Raw genomic sequence first — 14,734 nt, 5'->3', positions numbered from 1 at the left:
ACTCGCAAAGTTTTAGTGCCCTTCGCATATTGCAAAAAAAACGCGATAGAAATCGGAATTGGGAAGCTCCTCCCACCGAGAGCGACCGCCATTTTCAAATGCTCGTGTGACGTCACAGATGATATGCAGCAGAGCGTCGTCTGCTGCAATGCAGGCTGCAATATCAAAAAACACGTCTCTTCTTCCTATTTTTTTTTATTTTGATTGACAAAGTGGTCGTCGCTCATGTAGTGGTGAAGATGTTGCTTAACGAAAATGTTATCGCACGAAAGCGATGTAGAGTAAGGCATGTTTCTTCAGCATAAGGACCGGTTACAGTCAGTGGGCTGCTTGGTTATAGGTTCCTCAGCTTATCGACATACTGATCTGTCGCATATTACAAAGGCGACGACTCCAGCAGGGCCACCGGTCGCCTATCGTTGTAGTGTGAAGTTCTGCGGCCCCGCGACGCCGATGAAACTGATCAGCGGACGGTTGTCCGATCTGTTTTGGTCGGATCGGAGGCCAAGCGAGAACTTGACACCCGATGACTGAACGGCCTGAACAGCCGCACTTGTCTGTAGCTTAACTGTATTAGAAAGAAAACAAAAACAAAAACAAGAAGCTATGCTTTATATGTTCCCCATTGTCATCAGCAATGACCTTGGCCAGGAATATTAGGCGGCCCCGAACTGCCGGCCCGTTCAGTGACGAGTAGGCGTAGTGTGAGTACCTCAAGGCTCGGGTCTAGAGTTTCGTCGACTACGAAGCATGCATTCACAAGCTTTAGCTGTTGCATGTGGCCATCTAGTGTAGTTCTGACAGTAGCGACCCCAAATCGACCCTCAATGTCTCCCTCGAAGGACAGCTACTTCCCGAACGAGACAAGATACGAGTCTTAGGAATATGGCTCCAGAGCAATCAGCGATGTGGCCATACGCTCGGCCTTCTCAAGCAATCGACCACTCAGGTCGCCAGGATGATCACGCGTGTGTCGCAGTAGCGGAGCGGTATGCGAGAAGGGGATACTCTGCGCCTGGTTCACAGCCTGGTACTCAGTCGCGTGGGCTACACCCTCCAGTATTTCAACCTCAACAAAGGAGAAGTGGAAAGTGCAGATATCATCATCCGCAAAGATTATAAGACAGCCCTGCACCTACCAATGAACACCTCCAATGCAAAACTACTAGCTCTTGTTGTTCACAACACCTTCGAAGAGATCAAAGAAGCCCAACTGGTCACGCAGATAGCCAGGCTCCAGCAGGCTCCTACGGGGCGCTTGCTTAATACTTAGGCGACTGGGGCTAGGTGGAACTGCGGAAATCGAGAATCGTACTGCGAGCATACCGGACACGATTCGCCAGACGCTAAAGGTTAGCTCCCTTCCCCGGAACATGGGCCCCAAGTTGCATGTGGCCCGTAGGGCAGCTTGGGCGAAGTATGTACAACAAAATTTAGCTACAAAATCCACAAAGGTATACACGGACACGGCTCCGTATACAGGAAGCTCACATAGCGCAGTGGCGGTAGCTATTGATTCCAACCTAAAGGAACTAGCTAGCGCCTCAGTCAGGGATTGCACGTAAGGGAGGAGCTGGCCGTTGCTCTAGCGGTGGTAGCCGGGTATCGAAGCAACACATCCCTTACCATTCTTACAGACTCGAGAGAAGCGTGCCGTAACTACATGAACGGCCGCATAGGTCGCGCCGCGCTCAGGCTCCTCCAGAGCGCGACCCCATCAAGTCACACACATCTACTGGGTGCCAGGACACACCGACATGCGTGGAACGAACGCGCCGATGAGGTAGCTCGAGGGTACACGAGCTGAGCTTCCTCCCAACTGGACAATCTACCCGAGCGAATCAGCCCTACGTACTCAGACATTCTGAACTACTATAAGGGGATACGGATCCGCTATCCGCCGCCTCATCGGGATCTAAAACAACAATTGAGAGGCAGTGGACTGGCGAAGACTGCAGACAGGAACATTCCCTAACTGCTAAGCAACATTTTACTGTAAGAATATCGGGACACCTGCCCATGGTGCGGTAGCAAACCTTCGTTATACCACATCACGTGGCAATGTAGAAATAACCATAGCTTTCGTAAAGACCCGAGTGCGGAACAGTGGGAGAGCCGGCTCTCCAGCGGCGATCTGGATTGCCGGTCTGATCCAGCACGCCCAGCGAGCAGCGAAGCTCAGCGGAGCCCTGAAATAGAGGCATCGACCCTGTGAGAAGACGGAAGATGGACCTCTTCTGCTACCAGCACAAGACCTTCCTAGAGAACGTATTTCCTATCCTATCCCCAAATCGACGATTGCTTACATCACAAAGCGAGTTGAAAGCATCGACATGTGCCATTGAGGCCCATCGCCCATGGCAAAATGCAATACACAAGACGGACAAACGCAAAAGGCACAAAAACATTAGTTGTGGTTTAACTGTGGTAGTCGAATTGCGATAACAACGGCGGAAGCTTCTTTTGCCATTATTTCCCGTGCTATCAGTGTAAGGCAACGCAAGAGCGTAAGCTACCAGCCCACATATAGATGAGTTCAATGCTGCTGAATGTGGAGCGAAAGCATTAGTTGCCGGTGACCGAGCGTGCTTCGCTCAAGGTCAAACATGGCCCGGGACAACGTGATGGGCAGAAACTTGGCGCAATATTGCGCAATAAACATAAGCAAGTCGGAGCAACGTTGTCGCGGAGCAGTAATGGCTGCCAGAAAAAAGTATCTATGCCACTGTTTAGCGTCGTGTTGATTGGCTGTCTCCGCGTGCCCCCACCACCGTTCTGGCCACTGGCTCCTGAAAGTTTCGTATTGAAAGTTTCCTGGAAGTTTCATTGTGGCTGGGGGGGGGGCATTTTAGGAAAAGAGTGCTGAGAAGGTGCCTCGCGGCTACTGCTTCTGCTGCCGTGACAACAGGCGGATCGAGTGAAGTGGGAAAGCTACAGCGCAGCCGTTTGTGGGACTGCGAAGGACGAAAGTTGGGGGCGCGTTTATTATGTGGCAGAAAAAGTGCAAATTTTGACGACTAAATTTGGGGGTGCTTTCATTATGCGAGCAAATATGATATATGCCCGAGGATGCAGGATTGAATCTCAGCCACAGTGGCCACTTTTCGATAGAGGCGAAAAGAAAGGTGCTTTGTTTGTTGTGCGATGTCAGTGTGTCAGTGCACGTTAAAGAACCCTGTTCTCTTAACAGTCAGCACTTGTGTCTTGTAGGTTTATATTTTGTAGTTGTGTGTGGTAGCGCTGTTTCAAATTTTCCTATAGCCAAAATGAACCAGTTTGCTCAAAAAGAAGTGTATTTTTATTAATATTTCTCAAACCACGCATCTAGCGGCCTCCTGCGAAAGCTCTGACAAACCTAGATATCATTTCACATTTACCCGCCTCCATCATGCCTCCCTAGCCACCCCATCGCGAGCGATCGCACCTGCTCAAGGCACCTGATCATTTTTTCTTTTTCCATGGCACTTGCGATGCACATAGACGGACTTCTTTTTTTAAAATAAAGTTGAACGCACCCTTAAACTCCTCCTCGTGTTCCTACGGGATGGCAGACTCAGGGCTCAGCTTTCAACCATGCCGCACATTACTCATCCTTCCATACGTACCCTTCGTACGCATCCCCCTCGACCTCCCTCGTCAGCAGCATTCCACACTCCATGCGCGCAAAGCTTGCAGAAAGCCTTGTGCATTTCCTGCGCTGGCCCTCTCACCTGCACGCCAAAAACAATCCGCTCTCTCGCCCAACAAGCGCCTTGCCCCCCCCCCCCCCCCCATCCCAGCTTCTTGCATCTCTTGCACAGGCCCTCTCTCTGTTCGGGGGCGACGGCGGTGGGGCCATGACGTTCACATCAGTCGGGAGCGTGCTGCCTGGGGCCCGGCGGCCGCTTAGTAAACGTAAAAAATAAAGCCATCCACTCAAAACTAACCCGAATGATATGTCTGTACTAGTGTAATCATGTCTTAAGAATGCAATTGTGGTGCTGTCTCATATTGGATATTTGTTCAGTATACCTTTAAACCCCGCAAATTAAACCGAGCCAATCTGTTTAATTAACTTTCTAATTTGCACAGTTGGGTGGTTAGTGTCATTGAGGAGTCTGAAGCCATGGGCAAGACAGTGCTGCATATCAGTTTCTGAAACAAAGAAAAGCTCAATTTTTAAAGTCGAGCAGCGTAAGAAAATCTGGTGCTTTTTTCTTTCGCTCTAAACCAAAGCAGAGCGCATTAGACGTGCTGGAAGCTTGGTGGTAGTAAGATGTTCACAGACAATGTATTGCAGTGGCTATGGCACCCAACTGAAATTTCGTGCACTGTTCTGTCACATTATATACTGTTTTGCATCTCCATTTGATAAATGAAAAGAAATCATTGTCAACTGCATGGTTTTTAGTTTTTAGAGAAACAGATGAAAAAATAGTGCACAAAAGAAATGTAGAGATTCAGCCATCCTTAAACCAAGTTTCACGGGTGTTGTAATCGGCCGCAGCCACATTCGCAGCTGCCTCTTCGATGTTGGCTCGTTTACGCACTTGGTAAGCTTCTTGGCAATGGGCCAGTCTCGTTCAATGGTTTTGGCAATCTGCCTGGCATGGCTGTGGTCTCTCTCGTTAGCAAGGTGACAGGTGCATATGGTGTATTATGATGTTACTGCACAACGCGAGAGTGTATTGCAGTTTTACACGAGGCAAGGTCGGCAGCGGTGATAGCACGGTGCTCTGTTTCCTGGGCACGACGACGTTTGTTGTGCGGCGCAATATGAAACATGTGGCCCACTAGAGAGCCTACATGTTGCGCCACGGCACCCGGCTTAAGGCATTTGAAGGGGCACTTGTCGCCGCCCGCTAAAGACCAGTGTTACCAGTTGAGCTAAAGATGCCATTTTGGTCTCCTACTTAACTGGCGCTCTGCATGCAGGGGAGAGTTCCCGCTCGTACACTGCGGAGGCCAGACTTTTCCTTCACTGCTCAACTGCAGGAAATTGTAGTTGCGCACTGCAGTGAATATTAAGTGATAGCTAATACAGCTCGTTTGGACGAAAAGCCATCGGCACAATAGTAGTAGTAGTCTGCACCACGTGTCGGAAATAATCGGGGCTGCATAAAAAGTCCTGTCATGGTAATTTGTGGTTTAGTATTGATGATTTATTGGTAATGATAGACAATGATGAGTTAAGAAAAATAATTGGTGGGTTGAAGAAATTAAAAAATTGAAAAAAGAGTTCAAGAGTGTCAAAATCCTCAGAATGTAAAGTCAGGGCTTGATGATGCTAATTAAGAAAATGAGTCCTTAATTGATAAATTTATCAATTGATATATTCGAAAAATGTGGCAAAGGGTATTTAAAGCTGTCAAAATGCTCACAATTAAAAGGTAATGCTTGACGATACTAAGTATTGGCATATCACAAATAAAAAAAAATTCGGTTGGTTGGTTGGTTTGAGGGGTTTAACATCCCAAAGAGACTCAGGAAAATTAAAAAAATTAAAAAGGTGAATGAGCGTAATATATCGTCTGTGTGTCAGACACTCCATCCCATCATACCTTTAACAGTAGAGCTTTCCAAAGCAACATGCTGTCATGTATGGAGGGAGGATGTACAAATAGTCGCAACATGACTCGTAGTCATAATGCAACATAGCATGCCTCAGTTGTTTAAAAAGTAGCGTGCTGTGAGGCGTTGAGGCTATAGAAACATTGTGTAAAGTCATCACTTGTCATAGTCACGATTTGTAGTCGTAAGGGAAATTGGCATGACTTAGCACTTTCAAAACCACCGTACTGCAAGCTGTGGATGTTGTACAAACATTATGTGTAATCAATAGTCATAATGCAAATTAGCAGTACTCAGTGCCTTTGAAAGTCATCAGCCTGACTATGCCCACAGCAGGGCATAGGCCTTGCCCATATCACTCCAATTAACCCAGCCCTGTGCCAGCTGTGTCCCTTTGACCACTGCAAATTTAATCTCATCCTCCTAACTTTCTGCTGCCCCCTGCTACGCTTGCCTTCACTTGGAATCCAGTCTGTTCCCAGGCAGCACACCAACATCGCACCAATCCCGGCCCAACGTCGACAAAAATTGGTACCAACATTGGCGTAACACTGGCTTTTTGAGAAATTACTACATTTTTATATATTGGTCCGACTTATATGCCAACATTGCGCCTGCCTTGGCACTGCCAACATAGGCTATCAGCTGGCCGTGCCCCTAGTGTCACGTATTGGCATGCCACTAGTATTCACTGGCACATCTGACATTGGCAATATACCGGCGGTGCCGCTAGTATCATATATTGGTATTTATTGGCATGCAACAAGTATTCATCGGCACACGTGGCCTGCCACTGTTAAGCCACCTTTAGCCATGCAGTTATTTCACCCTTGCCCTTACTGCTGCCATTTGCTTAACTGTCACTCTGACAATTGTGGTTTTCTTATGCAGTCATTTCCCAATACCACCTTGCATGTCATCTCCCTAAGGAGCCATAAAAACCATGCAATTAAATGAGGCAAGCAAAATATTTTCCGAAAACATTTTATTGAGAGCTCATATACATGTAAATGCCACAAGGACATGAGAGGGCCAAAATGCAGTGCAGGAGGCATTGGATACAGGGTTAATATGGGAGAGGCTAGTAGGTGTAATTGGAAACAGGGCACTAAGCAGCACATGACCAGGTAGTGCAGGTAGAGGTGATTGGGTGCAGTGTGCATTGGTCATGATGGAAGGGGCTGGACATGTTGAGCAGGGTTGATGCACCATAGCCTTGTAGTGCGAGAGGTGTTGCAGGAATAGGAGGCTGAGCATGGTTGCATTTCAGGGCAGTGTCCACCATGGATGGAAAATGGCAGTGGACTGTGTTGAGCATTATAGTTGGCAGTTAAGGGTCAATGGATCAAGTGATGAGGTTGAGGGGGCGGGGGAAGCACATGGCCCAGGTAGTAAGCTGGGCACCCCGCAGGAAACAACCATTCAGGAACAGTTTGTTGAGGAGATTGGTCCGTGGGTCTTACAAATGACATCTGCACAGAAGACAAGCATATATCACAATAAGATCTAAACTCACCTTCTCAACACTTATCCAAACACATGTTTGAAGTCTGGGTGCTCTATACGATTGAGTACAAAATACAGTACCCCGCTATAGTAAAACCTCTGATATAGTAAAGTGAAAATGAAGTCCCAGTTCATCTTCCATAGGCAACTGTACATTTTCCCCCTTTATAGTAAAGATGTTTTTGGTAAAAATCGGTTAAAGTGCTTCTGGTCATGGCGACGACTCCCGCGCACTACCTAGAGTCGCGAAGCCAAGACTTTTTGTATTTGAAAACAGAACAATAACCCCGAGTGTTCGTTTAGGTGGCTTTACTACTAGCCATAGCAGCAGTCAGATGAGGGAAAGCGCGCAGCGCGAAGAAGAAGAAAGTAAAGCTGTCTACAAACATAGCAAGGAGGCAGCGTGTTCCATTCAGAAAGTAAAGGAGTAAACGTGCAGCAAGAAATAGGGAAGGGAAAGAAATGGGTCAACATTCACTGCAATGTGCAGTACAAATCATGAGGCAGTGGTGGCAGAAAGTGGAGGTGCAGCGAGTAAGGTCTTACAGCACTTGAGTGTCATGCGAATTTATCACTTATTGCCTTTTAAAAGACAGAAAGAGCAAAAAGGGACACCATGTTCATGCAAGGCTTTTGTTTTTACGTGAAATCGAACTTGGTTGCATTCGTAATCACGTCTTCATGCTTCAAAGGTACTTCCACAAGATGTAGAGAAATTTTATAATGAAAAAATTACACTAAGAGATGATAAAAGCGAGATGGAAGGTATTTGGGTTTTTTTTTTTCATTAAGCAACAAGACGTGTTCAGTAAGTGCCTATTTAACTACTAGACAGCACTTTCAGGACCATGTCATCACAGACCACTGATACAGTAAATACCATGATATAGTAAATATTTTTGCTGGCCTCAGTGGCTTTACTATAAAGGGGTTCTACTGTATATATTGAAGGCCTATTGCCACACATTCTTCTTTTAGAGCACTTTGCGACAGGTTTCTGGGCCTGCAAAGGCATGCAGCATCTTATGACGTAGGAATGATAAACCTATATGCAAAATAATATCCATTCCAGATACAAAAGAAAGATATTTGGAAGTAAAAACCTGCTTCCGGCAAACCGATAACTTCAGGTAGATGCTTAGTGTTCATATAGAATTACAGTTCCTGAAAATCTGACGGTTCAGGCTCCAGAACTTTTAATTTTTAAAAAATTCTTAAACATTCCTGCAATAGACAATATGGATTACTAAGCATGCAAGACTGGATGATATTAAAGAACACATTAAAGAATATTTTTCTGCAGTACACCAGTTACAGGCACGCATACATTACTGCGGCCAGAATAAAGAAATAATTGCCCTGACAGAGTCAATCAAGCTATCTTCAATCAGCTAACTGAGGGAGATGTGTAGATCGCAGATATTCACAAGGCTGTGTACGCATATAATATTCTCAAGATAACCGTACCATTTCAAGTTCCAGCTTTTTAGTTTTCACAGCTTTATTGCTTGCTGCATTCTACTATAAACAATTGCCTTAATTGTAATGTACCAAGGAATAGTTTTCATACAGTGCTCATTATAAATTAAAGATACCAGAACAACATGCACACAAACAAGAAAAAAAAGTATAAACAATTGCCTTAATTGTAATGTACCAAGGAATAGTTATCATACAGTGCTCATTATAAATTAAAGATACCAGAACAGCATGCACACAAACAAGAAAAAAATAACGGGACAGAGCGCCATTCACAACTGATTTATTGTGCAGAATAAAGTACATATATATCTCATTGCCGGCATATGCGCAAAGAACCCATTCAGCATCATGTAGTTTAAGATAAGATATGTTCAAGAAGCCCATGCCTCATACCACAGCCTCTTTCTCTGAGAAATCATTTCTTGAACATAGCTTATGTTAAACTACATGATGCTGAATGTGATGTAGCTGAATGTGTTCCTTGGGCATGTGCCTGCAGTGAGATATATATGTACTCTGTTCTGCACAATAAATCAGTTGTGAGTGGAACTCTGTCCCGTTTTTTTCTTGTGTGCGTGCATTGTTTTGGCGCCTTCAGTTTATAATAAATAAACACGAACAAGCCCAACAAGAAGTTCTAGTCATCATACAGTGCATGCTTGTTCAGCTAAAATTATTACAGTCAGCCTGCAATGAGCAATTGAGCACGTACTAGAAATTTACTTTGCATAGGCAGGAAAATGTTATGCTAGATCTGAGTACAATGATATTGTACTTCCCTATCAGCTAGCAGCCTACCAGGTATGCATTTTCCCTCATCACAGCTAATCATATGGCCATACCATCGGCAACCTTCCATGTGCAAGATTATATTCAGTTAGGCATACATGGGTGATTTTATGTCCAGGTAACAGGTGTGGTGCTCGGGCATCTGATTTCTTAAAACCAATTCATAGTAGTTGTTGGTATAGAGAATAGTAATCTGCCTGAATATCTGAGGCCAAATATTATTTTCATTGCTTAAGCACACCATAAAATACAATGCTTGATGTGACTATGGGATCATAAAAAAACGATACATCTAGCATAACAGTGATTTTTCACTTTCACCCTATCACAATAAGTTCCTTGAAAAACCAGTTTAATCCTGAGCTGAAAAGTTGTTTCGCACACATTTTACATTTCAGTATCTATAAAACGTTGCTATTTTGTGAATATATTTCAAAATCAAAATTTCTTAACAGACTCACAAATTTTTTTTTTCAAAAATGGACAATATTTTGTACTCAAATTAAAAATAAGATTATGTCTGGAGAAATAGTACTGTTTGCAGAACAAAACAGCACATACGCAAGAAAGCACCAATATCACTCAAATTTAATGTGCAATACACGAAATGAGAGTTCACCTAAAATTACAAGTACAATAGCCCTGTTTACATGGACTCGACAGCACCGGGTTGAATCATCGTTGAGTAAGCAAGGTCATCATTCTCGACCCGGCTGATGTCTACATGAACTCGCTTTCTAGTGAGTAAGTATCGTAGCAGAGCGTTGCATCGAGATTCGAAGTTATTGCGCAAGTTCTTACTCGTATTTGATCCCATTGCCTTTTACTATCGAGAGCTTCGATTATTTTTTATCGTTAATGAGCGCTAAAAAGCATTCATTTCGAGTGACGCTCGTCGCCGCTCCAGAGGCTTTTTCATAGCCCAGAGTTCCACATAACTAGACTCCCTGACTGGACAGCGTCTACATGCCTTTAGATAAGCGGGTCAAGCGAATTAACCTACCCCCTGCAAGCGAGTTAACGCAACCCGCTCCGCCGCCTATTTTACTCGACCCGACTGTGTATACATGAACCCCACAACTGATTTTTCACTCGACAGATGTACTCGACCCAATACTGCCGAGTTCATGTATACAGGGGTGGAACGCACGTGTAACAAGTAGCAATGCTGCTAAGAATCCAATCTGCTTTCTTCTGGCTCCCCATCCAGTTTTCTAAAAAAATATCTTGTCTGACAAAGGAGGATATTTGGAGTTAAGCAGCTAAGCAACACAAGATCCATATGCTTGCTCTAACGCATGACTCCTCAGTGCACTTACAGTTGCAATTTGCTTGGTCATGTGGCAGTTCACTAAACCGTCTGACTAGACATGACAATCAAAAAAATAATCGGCGGATCATTTCTGCTTTTATTAAGACATGCAAAAGCTTTTTGGTTGTTGACATAGCATTCAGAGATTGCGGGAGTTTGGCAGTTTTATACGTCTTATTTCGTTTGGCAGTTGCAAGGGCATGTAGAAGAAGAAATATGAGTAGGGAATATAAGGGGTGACAACATCCCGAAATGAAACTAATGGACCAATGATGTACACTGCGTATCTTAAGTGACGTCACTGGTAACATCAAACACAGAAAATCGTCCTTGAGTATGACAAATTTGAAGCCCAGGAGGTGAGTTGGTTGTGGGCAAGTAGTTGGTAAAGGGCAGTCCCCCTGAGAGGTAGGCGGCAAGATCACTGCCACCCATTATGGGGAAAGTCCTGGCAAGCATGCAGGCGTGCACATATATAAGAGCAATAAATGCACAAGGAATGCACGCCTGAATGAGCAGCTGCACTAATAATTTCCTTTTGTCTTGCAGCCCACCCCTCCTGCACTGTAAGCAAGTCTGCTCTGTTTTCCGAACACAGAAGCATATGCAAAAACAAACAGAATGTCCTCTAAAATTTACAAAATTTGCACGAGTATTGCATGATGATCTCCTTTCTGCAAATGTCTTGCTCTAGGGTTACAGAATAAATTCATTGCAGCTGCGAATAAAGCGAGTTGGGAGCTAATGGCAAATCTCAATGGCTTGGGGAGAGAATTGATTATAATTGTCACTTTGAGCAAATAGCCTGGTTTAGATCAAAGTAATATTACATCTACATGACTGAAGCCAGTGTAGGCAACCAGAAATGTACAAGCAGTCAGTAACTGCATGTCTGTATGAACAAATACATACAGTGCAGGCAGCAGTAATGAAGGGAGAGTGGAAGGCAAATAACCTGAGCAATACTTAATGGCTTTCTTCTCTGAAACCTCAATACAGGCTTCCTGCGAATTCTTGTAATGCAAGCATAATCAAGTATGCTAAATATTCCATCACTTAAAGCACCTGCTCTCCCGTGTTACGCAAATGACAACTACTTCATCAGTTCAACAAGCTATGTCTGTTATTGTGCTATTACACCACAGGTTCACTCAATCATGCCTCAACTTGAAATAGCCACATACTGTTGAAATAAAGCAACGAAATATAGCACCAGCTATTAAAGCACTGTCAGGGACATGAAGGATATTATTTTCTGCATACTGTGGGCAAGACTTCTGAAAATGTAAGTCTTGAGCTAAAAAGCTAGAAAAAGTGATATAGCATGCAATCATATAGCGAAAAGCCAGCAGAGCCTTTTTTAAAGCCTTTATATAAAGCAAAACAAAGGCAACGTGTCATACCTACCGAGGCAATGCTTCCTTACACACAGCATGTTTCATGGCAAGGCTCCCACAGTTGTTGACAGGTTATGCAGCACCAAAATGATGATAATGTTGTCTGCCTCACATTCACGCAGCACTCCTTTGATGGCAGATGATTGCTTGTGCAAAAGCAGTGCGATGATACAAGTGGAGCAGCTGGACTGCGGGCGTTATAGAGCAAAGAGCCCTAAATGCAAGGAAAGAAAGTCTCCATTAAATCGATGCCTCTAAATCATGATAAAAGCATACCACGGCTCTTCTCTGTTTAGTTAATCTATAATTTAAATTGAAAGCTGTCTCAAAAAAGTACTAATTGCAACTCTATGTTACACATGGTATAACATAGCTGTGCCAAGGCGGTGGGGCGATCAGTTAGCATAACGACCGGAAAATGCATACTGATGTTTCATGCAGTCTTGATGCTAGAGCAAAGTGTCATGGTGCGGAGAACAAAATTAAAAGCATGCACGGGCGCCAAACGTGTGCTACACAACCGACGCGACTAGAGGTGTGCACGGGCATAAATTTTGAGCCCGAGCCGGGCCTCATGCTACAAACCCGAACCCGGCGTGGAACTGAAATTGTCTGAGCCCACCCAGCGCTCACACTGAAGGCTCCCGCCCTGCTGGACATGCTATAACAGACCAGTTGCAAAACCTACAAGTCGGCTTCCCTATGAGGCAGGAATTGATGCACAGTGGCGACAGAACCTGATTCAGGGATAATAGTTAGGTGCAGAACATGCATCTACCACAGTCCACGCTGCTTGGGATGCAGTTACGCACAGGCCATTGTCAGAGAAAGGTTTTCAGGCATTCTTAACACTGGAATAAAGGGGGGAGCACTGTCACACTAGGGGTGAAGAAAGAAAATTTAGAAAAGGGACACTAACCGGAGAGGGTAATAGCGGGGCGACAATGGGCACGCGAATGATACTGTGACGAATGGGCAAGAGGTGCGGGAATTACCCTTCCCGTCAGGCGATGTGCTAGCACTGTACCCAACTATTACCCCAAAGTCTATGCCACCATTGTGCAGGAATGTCTGCCGCACCGGGAAGCTGACGTGTAGTTTTTGCAACTGATCTATTGCAGCTGAAGCAACGATACAGAAAGAAAAAAATAGGCCACAATCCCTGGCGATGCATCGCGCGACGACGACGATAACGCCTGTCGCTGCCGCTAGTGCACATCGCACAGAGCGAAGGACCTCAGCGACAGAGACGCGTTTTCATCCTTGCTTTGTTAGCGCCGCCTCTTCGTTTAGTAAATGAGTATAGTTACGCTATATCCAGTTTCTTGCACTAAACAGCAACACTGATGAAATTTCTTGAAAAGCGTCGAGCCCCCCCACTCCTTCCCCCCCCCCCCAAAAAAAAAAAATGGTCCCAGCGCAGCGGCGTGCTAATGCAGACATGATTGAAAGCAGTGGCGTTTTTCTGCAACTTTCGAAAATTAGCAATATCTAGCCACACTAGCCTTTTTTGTTTTGCAATACTACCCTACCAAGCTTTTACTAAACCGTCTCGATGCGCTCATATATGCACGGATCAGACGAAATGAGCGTCTGCAGGATTTTCGCTCATACCGGACAAGGGAAACAAACTTTGCATGCAAAAAAAAAAAAAAAAAAAAAAAAAAAAAACAACGAAGGTGAGTACCCCAAAGCCTTTTGCGATTGGCTGCCTCGCGAGCTGGTTCCAGCATCATGAGAGATTTCTAAAAACCCAGAACCTGGGCGACAGCGCCGAGCGGCAATGCTTTAGCGGTCCTCAGCTCACTGCGCATAGTGCTGCCGCGCGACTCATGCGGTTAGCGTTTTCTCGCACCAGACACGAAAATATATGCTTTTGCCCGGACTCCACCGACTCCGCCCGAGGTCACCCGAGCGGCCGAGCCAAGTGACGGCTATACGCCGTTCCAGCCACTGTAACGCCGTGAATATCCGAAGTTGGCTTTTAGGGCTACGATGCTACGCAGTGTTTACTTTAGGAAATCAGTACTCTGCAAAACAGCAACGGTTTAACTTGAAATAAGCTGCAAAATGATCGGAATCGAGTCGCGCATACTTGAGAACCACTTTTGAAAAGTTAACAACGTAAGAAATATGCTAAAAGAAGACAAATCTCCCTAGCACATGGCTTACGCAGCCTGCAGCAAAAATGAAATGTAAGACAACGCTTGTAATTTAAAAAATGCTCAATCTAAGAGGCTAATATTTTGCTCCAATATACACAAACGCTTTATAAAACCTGAATGAAAAAATTTGAGAACTTACATGGAATATTTCTTGAAGAAAGAAGCATTTTCCGTGCGCGGTGCCACCGAACGTCGAGCCGAGCGAACGAGCGGCCGTTGGAGGGACAAAAGAACCGAGCGCCCTCTTTGAAACAAAATACAACTGCCGCCGTCATGCCGGCTAAGCGATGGTCGCGTCATCCTTCGAGCTTTTTAGTAATCGCTTTTTCAGCAGATCGATGGTCTCGGTTTTGTACCCTCCGTTTAGCAAGCGTTTCCTAGATGACAGGACTTGAATCAGCCTTGAACGATGCGCTGCTGTTGCTGCTCATCTATGTAGGGCTCTGTGCCAGCAGCGAAGCGCGTCGTCGCCCTGGAGAGGCGCCTAGCTGTTTTGTTTACAACACCCAAACCTGTTCAAGTTGTATTTTGTG

At 45.0% G+C, this 14,734-nt stretch overlaps 1 long non-coding RNA gene across 1 annotated transcript; it reads right to left on the bottom strand.

The window, feature by feature from the left end:
- Window positions 1-6,224: 6,224 nt before the first annotated feature.
- Window positions 6,225-14,419, bottom strand: LOC146194132 (uncharacterized). The gene is made up of 3 exons (XR_014705735.1): window positions 14,341-14,419; window positions 12,047-12,250; window positions 6,225-7,022 (listed from the first exon to the last, which is right to left on the bottom strand). It is a non-coding gene; the product is annotated as an uncharacterized LOC146194132 (long non-coding RNA).
- Between the last annotated feature and the right edge of the window lie 315 nt (window positions 14,420-14,734).

Source organism: Amblyomma maculatum, chromosome 3, assembly GCF_055883805.1.
Source record: "Amblyomma maculatum isolate TAMU_Amacu chromosome 3, ASM5588380v1, whole genome shotgun sequence".
Taxonomy (NCBI): domain Eukaryota; kingdom Metazoa; phylum Arthropoda; class Arachnida; order Ixodida; family Ixodidae; genus Amblyomma; species Amblyomma maculatum.
The sequence above is the reverse complement of the archived record's forward strand: the minus strand, read 5'-3'. Positions and strand labels throughout refer to the sequence as shown.